This window comes from Gigantopelta aegis, unplaced genomic scaffold (genome assembly GCF_016097555.1).
Source record: "Gigantopelta aegis isolate Gae_Host unplaced genomic scaffold, Gae_host_genome ctg3938_pilon_pilon, whole genome shotgun sequence".
NCBI classification, from domain to species: Eukaryota; Metazoa; Mollusca; class Gastropoda; order Neomphalida; family Peltospiridae; genus Gigantopelta; species Gigantopelta aegis.
Window position 1 is genome coordinate 26,056 of NW_024533590.1, and position 15,909 is coordinate 41,964.

General features: G+C 34.0%; 1 pseudogene; it reads left to right on the forward strand.

Annotated features, from left to right (window-relative positions):
* The first annotated feature begins 448 nt into the window (after positions 1 to 448).
* Positions 449 to 9,783, forward strand: LOC121392494 (annotated as a pseudogene).
* Positions 9,784 to 15,909: the final 6,126 nt, after the last annotated feature.

Below are 15,909 nucleotides of genomic sequence, written 5' to 3' on the forward strand. Positions count from 1 at the left end.
TGGTACCAGAGGTGTGTATATGTGTTGTTGTATTAAGTAAAATGGCATTGATTAAAGGTTTGTTAGGGCCTTCCCGAAAAAGAAGGTCCACCAGGTGATCCAGGATTGAGGGGTTTCCCAGGAAAAGATGGATTTTCCAGGTCGTGCTGGACCTCCGGGTAAAATTGGACAACCAGGCACGGACGGAACAGCCCGACCTCCAGGAAATGATGTGGGTAGTAGACGACACTTTATATAATTGACTACCTCATGTATTAATTGTTTTCTTAGTCTATGGGTTTAACTAAATGGAGTAGTATTCAAAACTTTGTTATTTGATAGGGGTTACATGGGGCAAGAGGGACCTCCTGGTAAGATGGGTAAAGATGTCAGCCAGGAGATCCTGGTGTTCCTGGAGTAATGGCACTTTGGAAAACCAGGATTACCTGGTAGAAATGGAACTGATGGAATGGATGGACGAAGAGGACCACCTGGAAAAACAGTAGACCGGGAGCTCGAGGAGTACCTGGTAAAGCAGGAGTGCCTGGAGAAGAAGGTAGAACAGGATTACCAGGAAAAGGTTAGAATTTGGTAATTATTGCTCTGATATAAAACTGCTTGTTTTTAGATGTAATCCTGGTCCTATGGGTGCCAAAGGTATGATAGGGCCCCCTGACTAAAGGTTCAGATGGGATGAAAGGAGGAGAAGGACCACCTGGTCCAAAGGAGCCACTGGTGATAGAGGTCAAAAATGGTACACAAGGTGAAAAGGGATGTTAGGACCCACCTGGAGACCTGGTCGTGTTGGGAAGCCTGGACCTGCTGTGAGGATATAATACAACTTGTGTTACTAAATATCTTTGTTGCTAGGCCAAGATGGTACAAAAGGTACCAAAGGAAGCAAAGGAGAACCTGGAAAAGATATCAGTAAAATTAAATTATATTAATTAAACAATGATTTATTAATTAGATATATTAAAAGACTCTAAATTTCTTTTCTTTATCTTAGTTGTCCAAGGACCTCCAGGACCTTTGGTCCTCCTGGTCGTAAGGGACCACCAGGTTTAATAGGTTCTGCTGGACCTAAGGGTTCATCAGGTCCACCTGGGGTCATGGGTATGAAAGTGATTACAGGCAATGAAGGTATAGAGTTTTTCTTTAGTGTGGTTATTAATAAGTTATTTTCAGGTCCAAAAGGAGAGAAAGGTATGTTTGGGAGAACCAGGTATGAATGGAACTAGAGGAATGAAAGGAGATCCTGGTGGCCCACCTGGTCCATGGGTCCTTCAGGTCCACCAGGTAAATTATCAGAACCTTATGAAGCACATAAATTTGTTGTTCATTTCCTTAGGTCGCAGAGGTCCTCCTGGTAAAGTAGCAAAGGAGATAAAGGAGCAAAGGAGATATGGGATTTATGAAGAATTAAAGGAAGTACTGGAGATGAGGGAGCAAAGGACAAAAGGGTCGTACAGGACAGCCTGGAGGAGACTTGTGAGTTTATTACATCATACAGAGAAAGGTCACCTCATTTTGCATATTCTGGAGATTTTTACTAATACATCAGATTTAACAAACAGTACATCATCATGGACAAATAGCATACAGTCTTGAAAGTGAAACCTTCTTGTTTTTGTGGGTGGTGGTGTCGGATGGAAAGAACAAAAGTGTACTTGTACTAACAAGAGGAAACGAGACATCGAAGAAGACCACAAGAGAGGACCGAGACCCACAACAACAGATACAATCAAACCAGGAAAATGATATAAGAAAACTGGAAGCAAAAAGAGAAGATTCAACACTAACAAAGGTTTGGAGTAATGTTAAGAGTTGGTTAGGATTTGGAGAAGAAAGAGACAATCTAAAAAGTCGAGATAAATCAAGAACTTTCACAAACAGTGTACGTAGTGTCTTTTAGTTTTCACATGTCAGTGCTATGTAATATAACATATCTTATTACTCAATTTTAGGCATTATATACCCATTATTGATATTTGTGTTGAAATAATTTAATGTATTAATGAAACTTGGTTATCATTTGTTTAATACAGTACATTAAACTTTCTAAAGAAATTATGAAATGTGGGAATGGCATTATAAACAAGATTACTGTAGGAATAAAAACATTTAGTACTTATAGTGGCTACAGTGTTGAATGCTTGTATGAAGATGTATTCTTTAAGATTAAACTTCAAAGTATTACATTCATTTGATTATTATGGTCTGAGGTTGTCAGCTGCTAGTTGTCTGTTTGTAATGGTGTCATGTACTAAAGAGTGGTCATGCCATAAGTTGTTTATAGATGTCAATAGCTTGATCATAATAGGGCACCCACAGCCATTATAGTAATCCTTCTATTGTCAATCAAAGAGAAGTAATCAAGACAAGTATGTTACGGTATTTACCTTGAAAACAATAAAATACAGCTAAATTGTTGATTGCAGCTGCAACACTGGTATGTTGCCGGTCCCAATTCTTTTCCTTCAATTCAACTATTATGTCTACAAAAATAGAATGTAACAAGTGAGATTGTTTGTTTCACACTAACTGTTGCAAAGCTATAGCATCGTCAAATCTATATTGGAAGGAATGAAAGCAAGATAATAGACTCAATATGTCATAACTTGGTCATTTGAATGTATAAAGTTGTTAGATTCTTTAGAAGTAAAAAGAGTAACTGAGTGATGTTCACCTAACACATGTTCACTGCTCTGTAAAGCAGTAAATAAATATTCTTAGCTACACTATAATCAGACAGTAATTATTCAGTCATGTGATTTTAACTTACCTTTTGTCACCAAATGATGCATGTATTAATGACATTCATTCAATGCTAAAATATCTGATTGAGTTGGAATATGATTCTCTTCAAAAATTGTCAATAAATCTCAAGTTCATCTGCTCTCCTCTTGAGCAAAGTTAGAGCCTACACAAAAAAAGAGAATAAGTGTCATAAATGAAATAACATTTGGTTTACATTAGGTTTTTAGAAAGATTTCTTTGTTCTCTGAGACTGTATAATCTTGTAGTCACTGTATCTAAGAGATCAGGTCTATGGGTTAATAAAAAAATATCAGTTATTGTTACACTTGTACCTTTTCATGGATTCATAAGTGTTGACAGTGAACTCAATACCTATTATAATATTAATACTGTAATTTATGATGACAGATTACAAATAATAATACGTACCTTTAAAGCCTGATCTGAGTCTTCACCTGAATGTGCTCATATACTTCAATAGCTTGTTTATAACAAACTCTCAGCAGCACTATAAAAATGAAATATAAAATTAAATATTTTGTATCTTCAGTGGGAGACTAATCACTATGTTACATGCATTAACCTGTAACGTTCTAAGTCACTATATAAGTAGCTAAACTCATACATAACTGTAGCAACTTCACTGCTATCAGGATCGAATTACATTCATACAATTCCAAACTATGTTGAAAGAAGAGGCTGTGAACTAAAGGAAACAAACAGAACATGCTTATCAGAATTTTATCAGAGTATATCACTGACCTCTATTCTAACCCTAGATTGTGTAGTATCTTTCCAACTGTATACATAAGACCATTGCTATGTATAACAAACAGGATTGGTCAGTGGAGGCTAGATGTGATGAAAGAAAAGGTCGTTATTGTGAATAGTTTTAAATAAATAAAGAGACAATCAAAACTTCCTAGTTCAAATCTAGGGGGATTGTGAATACACGACCTTGTCAAATGCTCTGTCATCAGAACCATTGGTCCTGGATAAAGGGGGCATCACATATACACACAATGCATATATGATTAGGTCAGATAAATTCAGCTGGTCCTCTCTTTTCGTATAAAAATATAACCTGTTTCCATTGTATACAATTCTTTATTAATACTCATCAGCAATGTCACTAAAGTTGACTCCAATTGTCGCCAGAGCCTCAAACAACAATGCACCCTCACCGCTAATAATATACATAGTTACATGACATCATCATGATGTTACTATATATCGTACCTGCAATACAGCTGTATAAGTATATCAACATTAAGAAGGACATTGATTAATTCCTTGATGAAGATCTGCTCTTTTCAGTAACCATGGTAACTCACATGCACACCGAGCAAGAGGTAGACTAACAAAAAAACATAACATTAATAATTACATAAATTATGTCTGTCAGAACAAACTTTGAAAGATCAGAGAAAAGGTTAGTAGAGGTTGTATAAAATTTAACATGTGTTCAGATGTTAATTCAAAATCATATCTGATACAAACAAGTTCCTGAACCTGTCAAAGTAAACCTCCACTCATTACGGTAGTAGCATTGTAACAACATAACAGATTCATTTTTAAATTGTAGTAGCCAGCTATCTCCCATATGATATGTCTCTTCTCTAACTCAGATACCAAATATAATAAAAACACCATAAGGAACTTGTAGTATCTAAAAAGATAGATAAACATTTTAGTTACCACACTGTAACTACATATTACTTTGTTTAGTTTCAAGAGAGACAACCCATTTCTACTCCGATATAGTAATTGTAATATCTAAAAGCAACAAGAGATTAATTATAATAATAAATAATTAACAATACTTTATCAAGATATGGTGTAAGGAGAGTACATCGTGCATTCATATCATCAATCATAACTTTGGCCAATTCAGAAATATCCTAATAGAGAGTATAGCAATAACACCATTACATATAAATACCTCAAAGTTGTTCCAGGGACTCGATCATTCATCTACTTCAGACTCTTTCATACCAGTAGAACAACTAAATTGAAAAAAAAAAAACAAAAATTATTATACAGTATGTCAAATTTTTATTAACCTGAGAACAAATTTTGAGCTAGGACACACCAAAGTGAGAAGAAATTAGAAGGAGTTGATAGTTTGTCAGTGCTGTGCTCTGCAATAGACCTTAAAGATAATATTAAGAATAAAATGTTATGTAGAGAAATGTACCTGATCTTCTGTAAGTACTCTTTGTTTAGGGCCAATAATTAACACCACTGCGACTTCTTGAAGATCAGTTGCCGTGGGAGATGGAAGAGTACATGTAGGTAGAGCCCTATTGAGATGGTTAAATGTACTTGGGTTATAATTAATACCTCCATGAGTCTGGATAAGAGGACAGTTCATTTGCCGTGAGAACAACACGTACATTTTGAGGAAAGTGGTTTCAAAATCCAGCCAAACTCCATATATTCAACTAAAAAATAATATCTCTATTGTTGTTGTTCCCTATTATATTCAAATAAAAATAATATCTCTATGGTGTATCTATTGTATCAAATAAAATATCTTAATATCCGTACGTACCAAAAGTAGTTCTGCTTATCAATTAAAATAAATAGTAACTCATAACCCAAGAGATTTCAAAACGTGCCGAAGTCACATCAAGTAATTGAACAAAGCATTCTTCTAGTCTGTTAGGATCTGTTGGTACAGTGGAACCTCCTTCACCACAGAGAGAATTAACTAAGAAAAATAATGTAAGAGAAGGAAGAAAGGATCAAATTCAGCCTACCTTGAAGATAACCTACGATACATCAAAACATGTTCGGAAGATGAAGAACAAGCTTGTGATACAAAATGGTGCAATAACTACCACTTCATCTACGTATTCCTTTTGATATATTGACTCTATATGATGCAATACCACACAAATAATCACATGAAAATCACATGATATGCAATAAGAAATTACCATTTTGCCAAGAGAGTTTGATTTTTTCCAGCTCAGGTGGAGCTGTAATCAAGTATGGTGCTACACTGCTGTTGTCTTCCTTCATGTAAGCAATCAAATTGTCAAATGTCTAGAAATCAAGAGAATAAGGTAATTTGATTAAAATGGCATTTTTATATAGTCTAACCACGTCAATGGCAGTTGGTTTGTTAGGGAATTTAACAATACTGCCGTCATTAAGTTTAACTGTTCATACTCAACTCTCATATCAGAGAGGAGAGAAAGATGATCAAACATAACATCTGGTCATTCTCATTACTTTCTACAACATCATAATACTAAAGAGAGAGCATGTGAGAATATATATCTAATTTGTATAATAAAATCTTGACTTACATTTGTAAGAATGCACTTAACTTCATTAACTAATTGTATTTCAACTGTTGTTCATTAAATGAGTTGTCTTCAATTATCTATGTGACATAGAGCATCCAGTACATGATTTCACAGCTGCTAAATTTTAAAATCACTTTGTTTTATCTGATATTTTCTTTACTCTCTGTTTTAATTTGATTACTTCAGAACTACTTCCAGATCTACAAAAGTTTAGCACATGATACACATTGCTAGTACCCTACTTTGAATCAAGGAAAATAAAAATGGAGGGTCTTGCTGTGGGATTGTTGAGGAACCCATGCTCAACCTCCAATTTTGTAATGCTAAATTTAAAAATAATCACAGAGTTGAGAGCTAGAAACAACTAACGTGTGATGTGTGGTCAGAATCTGCCTCCAATATGCAGAGAAAGATGTCACATTTTGAGACATTGCTCAGACACAATTCCAACATGAGATCTTCATTCTAAGATGGAAAAAAATTTACACTGCTATGTACAATGATAAAACTAACCAGACCAATTCTCTCTGCATCATTTAAAGAAACATTCATCAAGATAAAGAGCAACCCACCTGCTCTACAAAATGCCTCTAATTCAGGCAAGACTGTCTGTGTAAAAGACAAAATAAAAACATTTTGTTAAAACATTGTTATTAATTGGTCTGTACATGTTTTTTTTTTTACATTGTACAGCGTGGTTGTGTAGAGAGCCTGAGATGCAAATACGAAAGATGAGGCTTCCATTTACAAGTCCATGGAGTACCAGGTTTCCAATGGACTTTCCCTAGAAACAACATAGCCTCAATAATAAGAGTTATATAGTTATATATCAATTCTGACCTTGTTCCTCTTAAGAAGATCATTAAATAATAAAACAGTTCCCTCCACTCCTTCCCACTTCTTTAAACTATCAACAGCCTCTGTACAAGTTAACTGTGGACCCTGAACTGTGAGACCACCAAGCTAAAATATATTGATAATAACAAGTATTCATTAATAACAATAATGAGATATATACTATACTATATTGAGATACACAGTAGGTAGCAAGGATCTGTCAATACAATATTGCGAGATTCATGAGTGGCTAATAACAGATATTTATAAATACTTAATGAGAGATAGCTAAATAAAAGTATCATTACAAATGAAATAACTTTGAATTTGAAAGTTAATGAACAAGCTAACTCCTAAAACAATAATCTTTTTAATGGCAAAAATTATTAAAATTTATTCAATTTAAATGAAACTATAATCAATTCTAGTTTTTAATTACAAAACTAGTTTTAAATATATACATGTAACTAACCTTGACTTCTATTTAAAGAAAGATTCAATCTATTAGGAATATTACATATGATAATCCATTATCATCAATTTCTAATGCACTCTGAAGTCGGACCTAATGAATAAAGAGTAAGTTGTGAATAATTTATCTATTTATTAATCTGTCTGTTTGTCTATTTAATATGTATTTATTTCATCTTAATACATAATATTAGGATTGTAATTATAGCAATAATATGATAATATGACTATTAACCAATTAAATATGTTCTAACTAATTTTTAACCTGTAAATCACATTTAATCTTCAATAATTTCGTCATAATCTTTTTCTTTGGTTTCTCGATATTCTGAGAACAGTCTTTCTTTCATCTCTAAGTCTCCATGGAGTTTTTTTAATCTGCTCATGAGCTTTACCAAGATCCTGTAAATGTGTTAAAGAAAATGCATTAATTCACATTAACTCAATTATCAGAACCTTTTTCTGTTCATCTTTTCTTTTTGAAGTTTATTGTAAGCCATTTTATTTTGCTCTAAGTTCTGATTTTAAGTCGAAACCCTTCTGCTTTCAAATTTTCCAACTCCATTGCACACAGCCCTCCCCTAAACCACACCTAGTTGAATTGCTATATAATACATGGATACAATGGAGACAATGGAGACAGAGCGTGTTCAGGAGATTCCAGGAAGATGGGCAAGCATTCAGAAACTTCTAACTCGTTGGTAGTCCTTTAGCACACCCAGAATTTGAACCTAGTGATGAGGTAATAATATTAACAAATAAGACTTATTGTTAATATACAATATACTCTCCCTTTAGACCTTACAATTCATGAGAGATATTTGTAAAGTCTTAGTCATTGGAGCCGGAGGCTTGGGATGTGAACTATTGAAAGATTTAGTGCGTTAATTATTAATAACATTACTAATTGAAGGAACAAGTTATTAATTTTTATTATAATTATCCATCTAGGCTTTAATGGGTTTTACTCATTTGGAGTGTATCGATATGGACACAATTGATTTATCTAATTTTAAATCGTCAGTTTCTTTTTAGGTTTGCCAATAAGTTTAATTACATAATTTTGAATAACAATTTTATCTTATAGTATCTAAAGATATTGGAAAAACCTAAGGCTGAAGTAGCAGCTGCATTTATCAATCAACGCATACCAGGAGCTCATGTTGTACCGTTATGTTCATATGTAGTGGGAAATTTGATGAGAGATTTTAATTTGAATTTTTTTTTTTTAAATTCTAAATTGTCCAATTTTACCTTGATAATTAATACATAATATTATAATACTTTAAAACAATGCTAATTTACTAACAATTCATAATATTTTAATATAATTTACTAGACATTACGCTAAAATTCAAGACTTCCCTCCTGATTTCTACAAAGGTGGCAGCTGGTATACATAATTTACAGCTTTCAAATTTTGTTTTATTTAGATTTTTATATTATTGTATGTGGATTAGACTCTGTTGCTGCTAGAAGATGGATAATAAATGGCATGATTGTAAGTTAATTACAATTATGACATTATGATTTTAGGCTTGTAATAGCTAAGTTTGCTACGATATGATGATAAGATCACCTTGATCAGTCATCCTTGTTCCCTTAGTTGATGGAGGTACTGAAGGGTTCAAAGGTCATGCTAGAGTCATTTTACCAGGCATTACAGCTTGTATGGATTGTACGATGGATCTCTATCCACCTCAGGTCTCCTAGCAACTAACTAATAATAAAAATAATAATGCAATGATTTCCAGGTTAATTTCCCGCTTTGTACAATAGCTTCCAAAAACCACGATTACCCGAACATTGCGTAGAATATTCTAGAATTCTTCTATGGCCAAAAGAGAAGCCATTTGGTGGTAAGTATTTTTAGATATTTATTGGTAATACATTTCATATTGTGTTTCTATAGAAGATGTACCTATTGATGGTGATAATCCTGATCATATAATGTGGTTGTTTGAAAAGTCTCAGCAAAGAGCTGATGATATGGTATTCAAGGTGTCTCTTATCGTCTAACACAAGGTACGCATGTAAAGTACTGCATAGAATCTAAGCCAAAGAAAACTGTTACTATTAAAGCTAAAGTGTGCATGGTATGAAGAAAGGCTTATAGTATAACATGTCCTTATCCCATTAATTAAAGGAGTTGGTAAAACGCATCATTCCAGCTGTAGCATCTACTAATGCAGTGATAGCAGGTATAATTAAATACTCTCTTTATGAAATGAATCTAATTTTACAGCTGCTTGCTCTACAGAAGTCTTTAATTGGCAACAAGGTTAGTGATGCAGTTTTGTTTGTGATAAAATTAAAATATATGGTGGTTTGTATCAGTTGCACGCAAACCAATGCAAAATATATGGTTTTCAATGATGTGGAAGGAATATATACTTTCCACTTTGAATACGAAAGAAAGGTATAGATTACAGTGCATGTATTAACATGATTGTTGATCTTTCACAATTAAATAATGTTTGTAGGAGGATTGTCCTGTTGTTTCTACAAGACCCATTCCGATATTTTCATGAGGACACAACATTACAAGAAACTTTACAACTACTTATGTGAAAATGAGCCTTTGTAAATATAGTAATTGATTAATAACTTAATTTATCTGATTTTGTCTAGTATGATGAAGGTCCTAGTCTGACTACAGTCATTGATGGAAAAATAAGACATTGATATGCCTGTATGTTAAAGATTAACTCTTTTTCTTCTCTATTATCTCTCTCTCTCTCTCTCAGGACTGTCCCAATGATAGAACAGGCCACAAAGGGAAACTAAAAATGAAACTAACAGGTAAGAAACAGTACAGAAAGGTACCCCCTACAATTAAGTTTAAAATACCCTTCTTGTACATATCAAAACCGCTTGTTTATAATTACTTTCCATTTGTTTGTTTTGCATACTTGGGACTTACTTGGCCAACTTTTAGTTATTTCTATTATATTAGAGTATATTTGTGGTCTGCCACAATTACAAAACAAATAACTGTTAAATCTATTCAATGTACATACATAGTAATAGTTTAGGGACTTATCATAACTTGACTATTATGATTAACTGTTTATAACTAGAAGTAGGAATTGTTGATGGTCATGAAGTTACAGTTGCTGATCAAAATACTCCCAATCTATTCTTATCAAAATCAGTTTACTTTCAGTATGGAATAATGCTTGTATTGATGATTCAATGAAAACGGATTGTTGTGTTTTGTTGAGTAATAACAGTTATTTAGTAATTGATGGAAAAAAAATGCAATGTTACATGTTATATTCAATATTACAGTACAATTATAGTAAAACTGTCTTGAAAACCTTTGTTATGAACGTATTTGGATCCTGTAATGTCCACAATATTTTGCAAATTCTGGGGTGTTGGGTAGAAAATGCTCGGAGACCTGGCTACGATTTGTCAATATGTTTCAGTAGTTCGATCAGTAGATCTGTTATCCTTGTATTAGTGTTAGTAGTGGTGTTGTCAGTGTAGTTGTATTGTTAGTACCAGTTGGTGTATCATAATACTCCAAAATAATCACCCGATAATTCTATTCACTATCAGATCTCTCACGATTCAATAATCTTCTATGTCATCTAGCTGAGAGTTACCTTGAAGACTTTGGACAGTTTGAATGACTCGACCAATAGGAGTATTAGCTCTTCCTTCTTCGTTGACTGATATATGAACATTCTTAATGTACAAATCGTGAGAATTTTTTAAAACCCAATTGATGTGTAAATTGCCATATAAAGGGCAGTATAAAGAAAAGAAAATAGAAAATATTTGAAAAGCAAGAGAGGTTTGTTGGGGTATATTATTTAGTATATTGTTATGTATGGCTGTTGAAATGACGAGGGAGGAAAGACGAAAGATACATAATTGGATCAAATTTGTTGAAAAATCTCTTTTGTATGGTTTAAAAGTGATAACTACCATACAATCCAGATTAAAATAAGAATGTGTATGAAGTAGTAAAGAATGAAAGTAGTTTGCAACAAAGGCATACAAACCAAATACGAGGATTCGAAACAAGAAATGTATGCCAGAAAAAAATCGGCAATCTTTAGTACCTTCACTTCCATCCTTATAATCAGATTGAAAAGCGTTGACAAATACATTTAAGGCCATGACTGTTCAAACGACAATAGTGCAGCATTATTTGAAACCATTTTGTGTTGTAGAAAAAGAGAAGAATAGGAAAGAGGACAGCAAAAATTAATAAAAAAAATGATAGCTAATGTGCCATAATATCTGTGTTGGTCTTTAAAATAATCGATATTGCCATCATAAAGTAGTACTATGTACAGCTGCCATAAACATCACATGATGGAGTAGGTGCTAATAAAATCATTGATATATGTACAAATTTTGTATATGAAAGAGAAATAAAGGTGGCAAAACGCATCAAATTGTTATCTTGGGATCAATACGGCGTCGAAATCGTATACAACAGTTGCGAAATAATGCCCATACTAAAGTAACCAGTTTACAATTACGTTCATACAACTTGATTTAAATGTAAATTAAACAATTAAAAATAATGGGAAAACTGGCTGTTGCGTATTTCACAGCAAATGCTTCCAATGAAGTAGTAGTTTCACGTGGAAACATTTGATATATGATACCTGATGGAACATTTTAAGCTCCAGATGCCATAAATAATTTCAATAATCCAGGCCAAGTTATAATCCAGCTTTATTTTCTGTACTAAGGACAGCATCCCAATCACGTTGAATAGTTAAAACATTAATTGGTATGTTATTATCTGTGCAAAGAGAATGAAGGCACTGGCGCGCTGTCAGAAGTTGCTCTGATATTAAGATAATAACTATTAGACAAAAACTGTCAACACAGTATACTCCACAATAAAATAAACTGCCCACATATATGAGTGACAACTGATCCTGATATGCATTCAAGACCAAATGTATTAATAGCAGACCAGAACCACCCCTTCTGGCAATTACCACATAGTTTGCCACCTCTTTTAGCAGCTCCGCAAACATCTTTGGTAAGATTTGAAATATTCTGTACTAGTTGACGCTTTTTCTACATTATGACCAGTAAAAGGGCACTCACCAGCTCTGATTGTACCGTTACTATTGTAACACACCTCAAAGTCCAATATGTGCAACATATACTCACAAGTTACAAATACCATTAAAAGACGGTTAATTCCAGATTGACAAAAACCATACACTAGTAATTGCATCATTTTCTATGCAGCTCTGAAGGTTCCAGTTGCTTCAGTCAGAGAGCAGAAGAACAGGACAATGACACAACCAGCAAACAACTCCCATAGCAGTTTTCTACAGGAGTGAATAAAGTAGCTAACAATTAATACAAAGACATTAAAGCTACTTACATCTATCTTCTTTAGTTTCTCCTTAAGTGTTATTGTGAAAAAATTCTATCTTCTTTAGTTTCTCCTTAAGTGTTATTGTGTGAAAATTGTTGAAAGAGAAAACAACCATATTTAGATACTTTTTGCAATCATGTGACCTAGCTAATTCAAAAATTGTAAATCATCATTAGAAATTTAGAATAATATCATCATACCACACAAAAAAAAACAAAATTAAATTTAATTCAATACACATAAGGTATTAGTCTATAGCTGGAACTTCATGTACTCCATAAAACTGAGGGTTATCTTTCCAAACGCTTCAGAGCACGTCGTCCAAAAAAGAATGCCAGACAACTTAGCAAGTAGCCATGTTACAAAGATTGGAGACAAAATGGAGAGGTGTTCTATACCTTGGAACGTGAGGAGGCTGAGATGTATAAACCAAACCACACACTAATAATTTCTCCAAGATAATTTGGATGCCGTACATAGACCATAATCCACTTGTTATCCACCTTATTGTTATTACTGGATCACTTTTAAAATATACTTTTGATAATCAGAAAACAGCCTCAATAACAAATCCCACAGTCCACATCAACCAACCAATGTAATCACAGTTGTAAGTGCTTGATCTCTTTGCTTTGTATTGAGTATCAAAGTAGGATAAAGGATTAAAACTGCACCCAGAGTGCTACAAAGGGAAGTACCCCTTCATGTATGCGTATACAAGCAAAAACAAATGTTTATAAGGCTTACCTTACAAGCCAAAAACGTAAGGAATAGTCTTGGATTGACCCGTATTACCACGGACTTTATCAAATCGGTCCATCTTTTGCTCATCACTTAAAAATCCCTGGGCACGAGATAGAAAACAGTCCCAGCTCACAGCCCAAACACTAACCAAGCTGGAGTGAAATAACTTGCTCTAGGAAAGAAGGTGGACGTTGCTTACAACCGACTGGATAATTAAAATATAACAAGTGGATGTTCCGGTGGCATCAAAAAAATTTCTCTGTCTGCAAGCTGAGTCCAATAAAACCACACCACGAGCGGAATTCCCACATCAGAACAGCTGATTAGTAAGATTATTTCCCATTTTTGGAATTGAATTAATTAGATGTGTGTGGCTGGGTATTATAAAAGGTGTTGCTGAGCTTAATAAGTAAAGAGAAGTGTTTTAGTATGGAGACGGCATGATTGAGTTAACACAGCTTGAAATAAATTTTTGGTAATTTTTTTCTATTTATTTCCCGATATCAGTGTACATAGTGGAAAGAATTTCAAGTAAGTTGTTTATGTTAGATTGTAAATTTTTATAGTAATATCAATAGAAGAGAAAAAAGACTAGTAATTAGAGAAGCAGAGAAATTATCTATTTGATAATGAGACAGCAGTCAAAAGCACGAGACAAGCATTAGAAGATCATATCAAAGAAGGATATTATGATCAAGACACAACATTCACTAGATGGATTGATGTGATGGAATGTATGATTATATGGAGACCATGACTCATGATGATTGACTCACTTGAGTAACAATATGCTTTATGAGATAGTTACAGTTTTGGCATTCTTCATAGTTATCACACCAGTGTGTTCAATGGCTATATAACTTGTGCTAGAGCTACTAGAGAGAGCAAAAAGTCCTTAACTTCTTTGTTCCCATTTTTTTCACATCTATCTTATCTACCTTTATCTCCATTGTAATTCTGAGAACCTAAGAGGAAGTAATCATTCATTATATACTGATATATCATGTGTGTATATCTGTTTTTTTTTTAGCCCAAGCCTCAAACAGAAGCTCTCCTACTGGGAACTTATTAAAGAATGGTCAGAAAGAGATACACATCCTCCGATACAAGTACCTTCTTTTGGTCGCGTCCTTCAATCTATCACCCAATTATGAGGGACGTAACTGGAAACATCCCACCTGGATTATAACTCATCATACTTTTATTGCTTTCTGAAACCACATCACCTGTATCTCCCACTCAGTTTAACTAAGCTGTATTAAATCGTCATATCAAATCAGAAATTCCTCGCTCTCAGGACTGTCTTCGCTAGCAGTGAGTCAATGTTTCGAACAGGTCTCTTTGGTTAACCTATAATACATGATAAACATAATAATTTCCATGAATGTAGGTTTGACTCTTTTGACAATGGTAGTAATGCGTGCACTGACACATTATGACGCACGTTCTCTGAATTTCGTCACGAGGCAGTTTTTTTGTCGACGTGTGTCGAAGTACGTAGCTGGACTTAATTTGCATTTTTTCATTGTGTCTAATAGTGCTCTCTCAGACTTGCTGTTAGACGGCATGGCCCAATCAATTTTATCACAGCTAAAAGACTGTAGTTTCTAGCGATGACTGGTTCAAACTGGATGAACTTGATATCTCTTAGCAAAGAGAACCGTATTCACTGTGATGATAAGATCTGTCATTTCTTTATTTGCAGGGAAGTTAGGCTTTGTTTAGTAAGTTACGATATCATTTATATTTATTCTTGTTTGGGTAGATGTCAAACCATGTCATTTTGCAGCCTAAACAAAGCATTACAAGCTCTCAAGTCCAGAGCTGATAGAACTTTACCTTTGATTACATAGTAGGAAAACAAAGTTTAAAGTGTAATCATTTGTCTCTTCTAAACAGATTAGTTCAACTTGAAGCGATTCATTCTGAGATGCTCCATATGCGACTGCCTTTGATCTGAGAGCACAAACAAACTCTTCAAAGGGTAAAAAATTTTTTGAATTTACGAACTTTGTTTCTTTCTTAATAAAAACATTTGGCCTTCTAGACAAACCAACAGTCCTCGTACCTTACGGGCGTACCCAGCAAACCCCATTTCCATCTTTCCATTTCTCAAGACCCTTTTGACCTATTGAAAGACTCAGTTTGTGATTGAGCACTATATTTCGGAACATTTGCGAGTAGGGAATCAGCTTTACACCACCCCATAGAGGCGTAGCTGGTTACAACAATCTGAAACGGTCTTTTAGACAGGGGGATTACTAGATACCTTCACTGGAATAAGAAAATGCAGATAGAAAAGAAAATTACCGGGGGCTCAAGTTTCATAACAAATCTATTCCACACCTCTAAATCTCCTGTTTGAAAAGATGCTTTTAAATTATGTCTCAAAGCCATCTCGCAACTAAAATACAATGCCTTTACATCTAGTTATTTAAA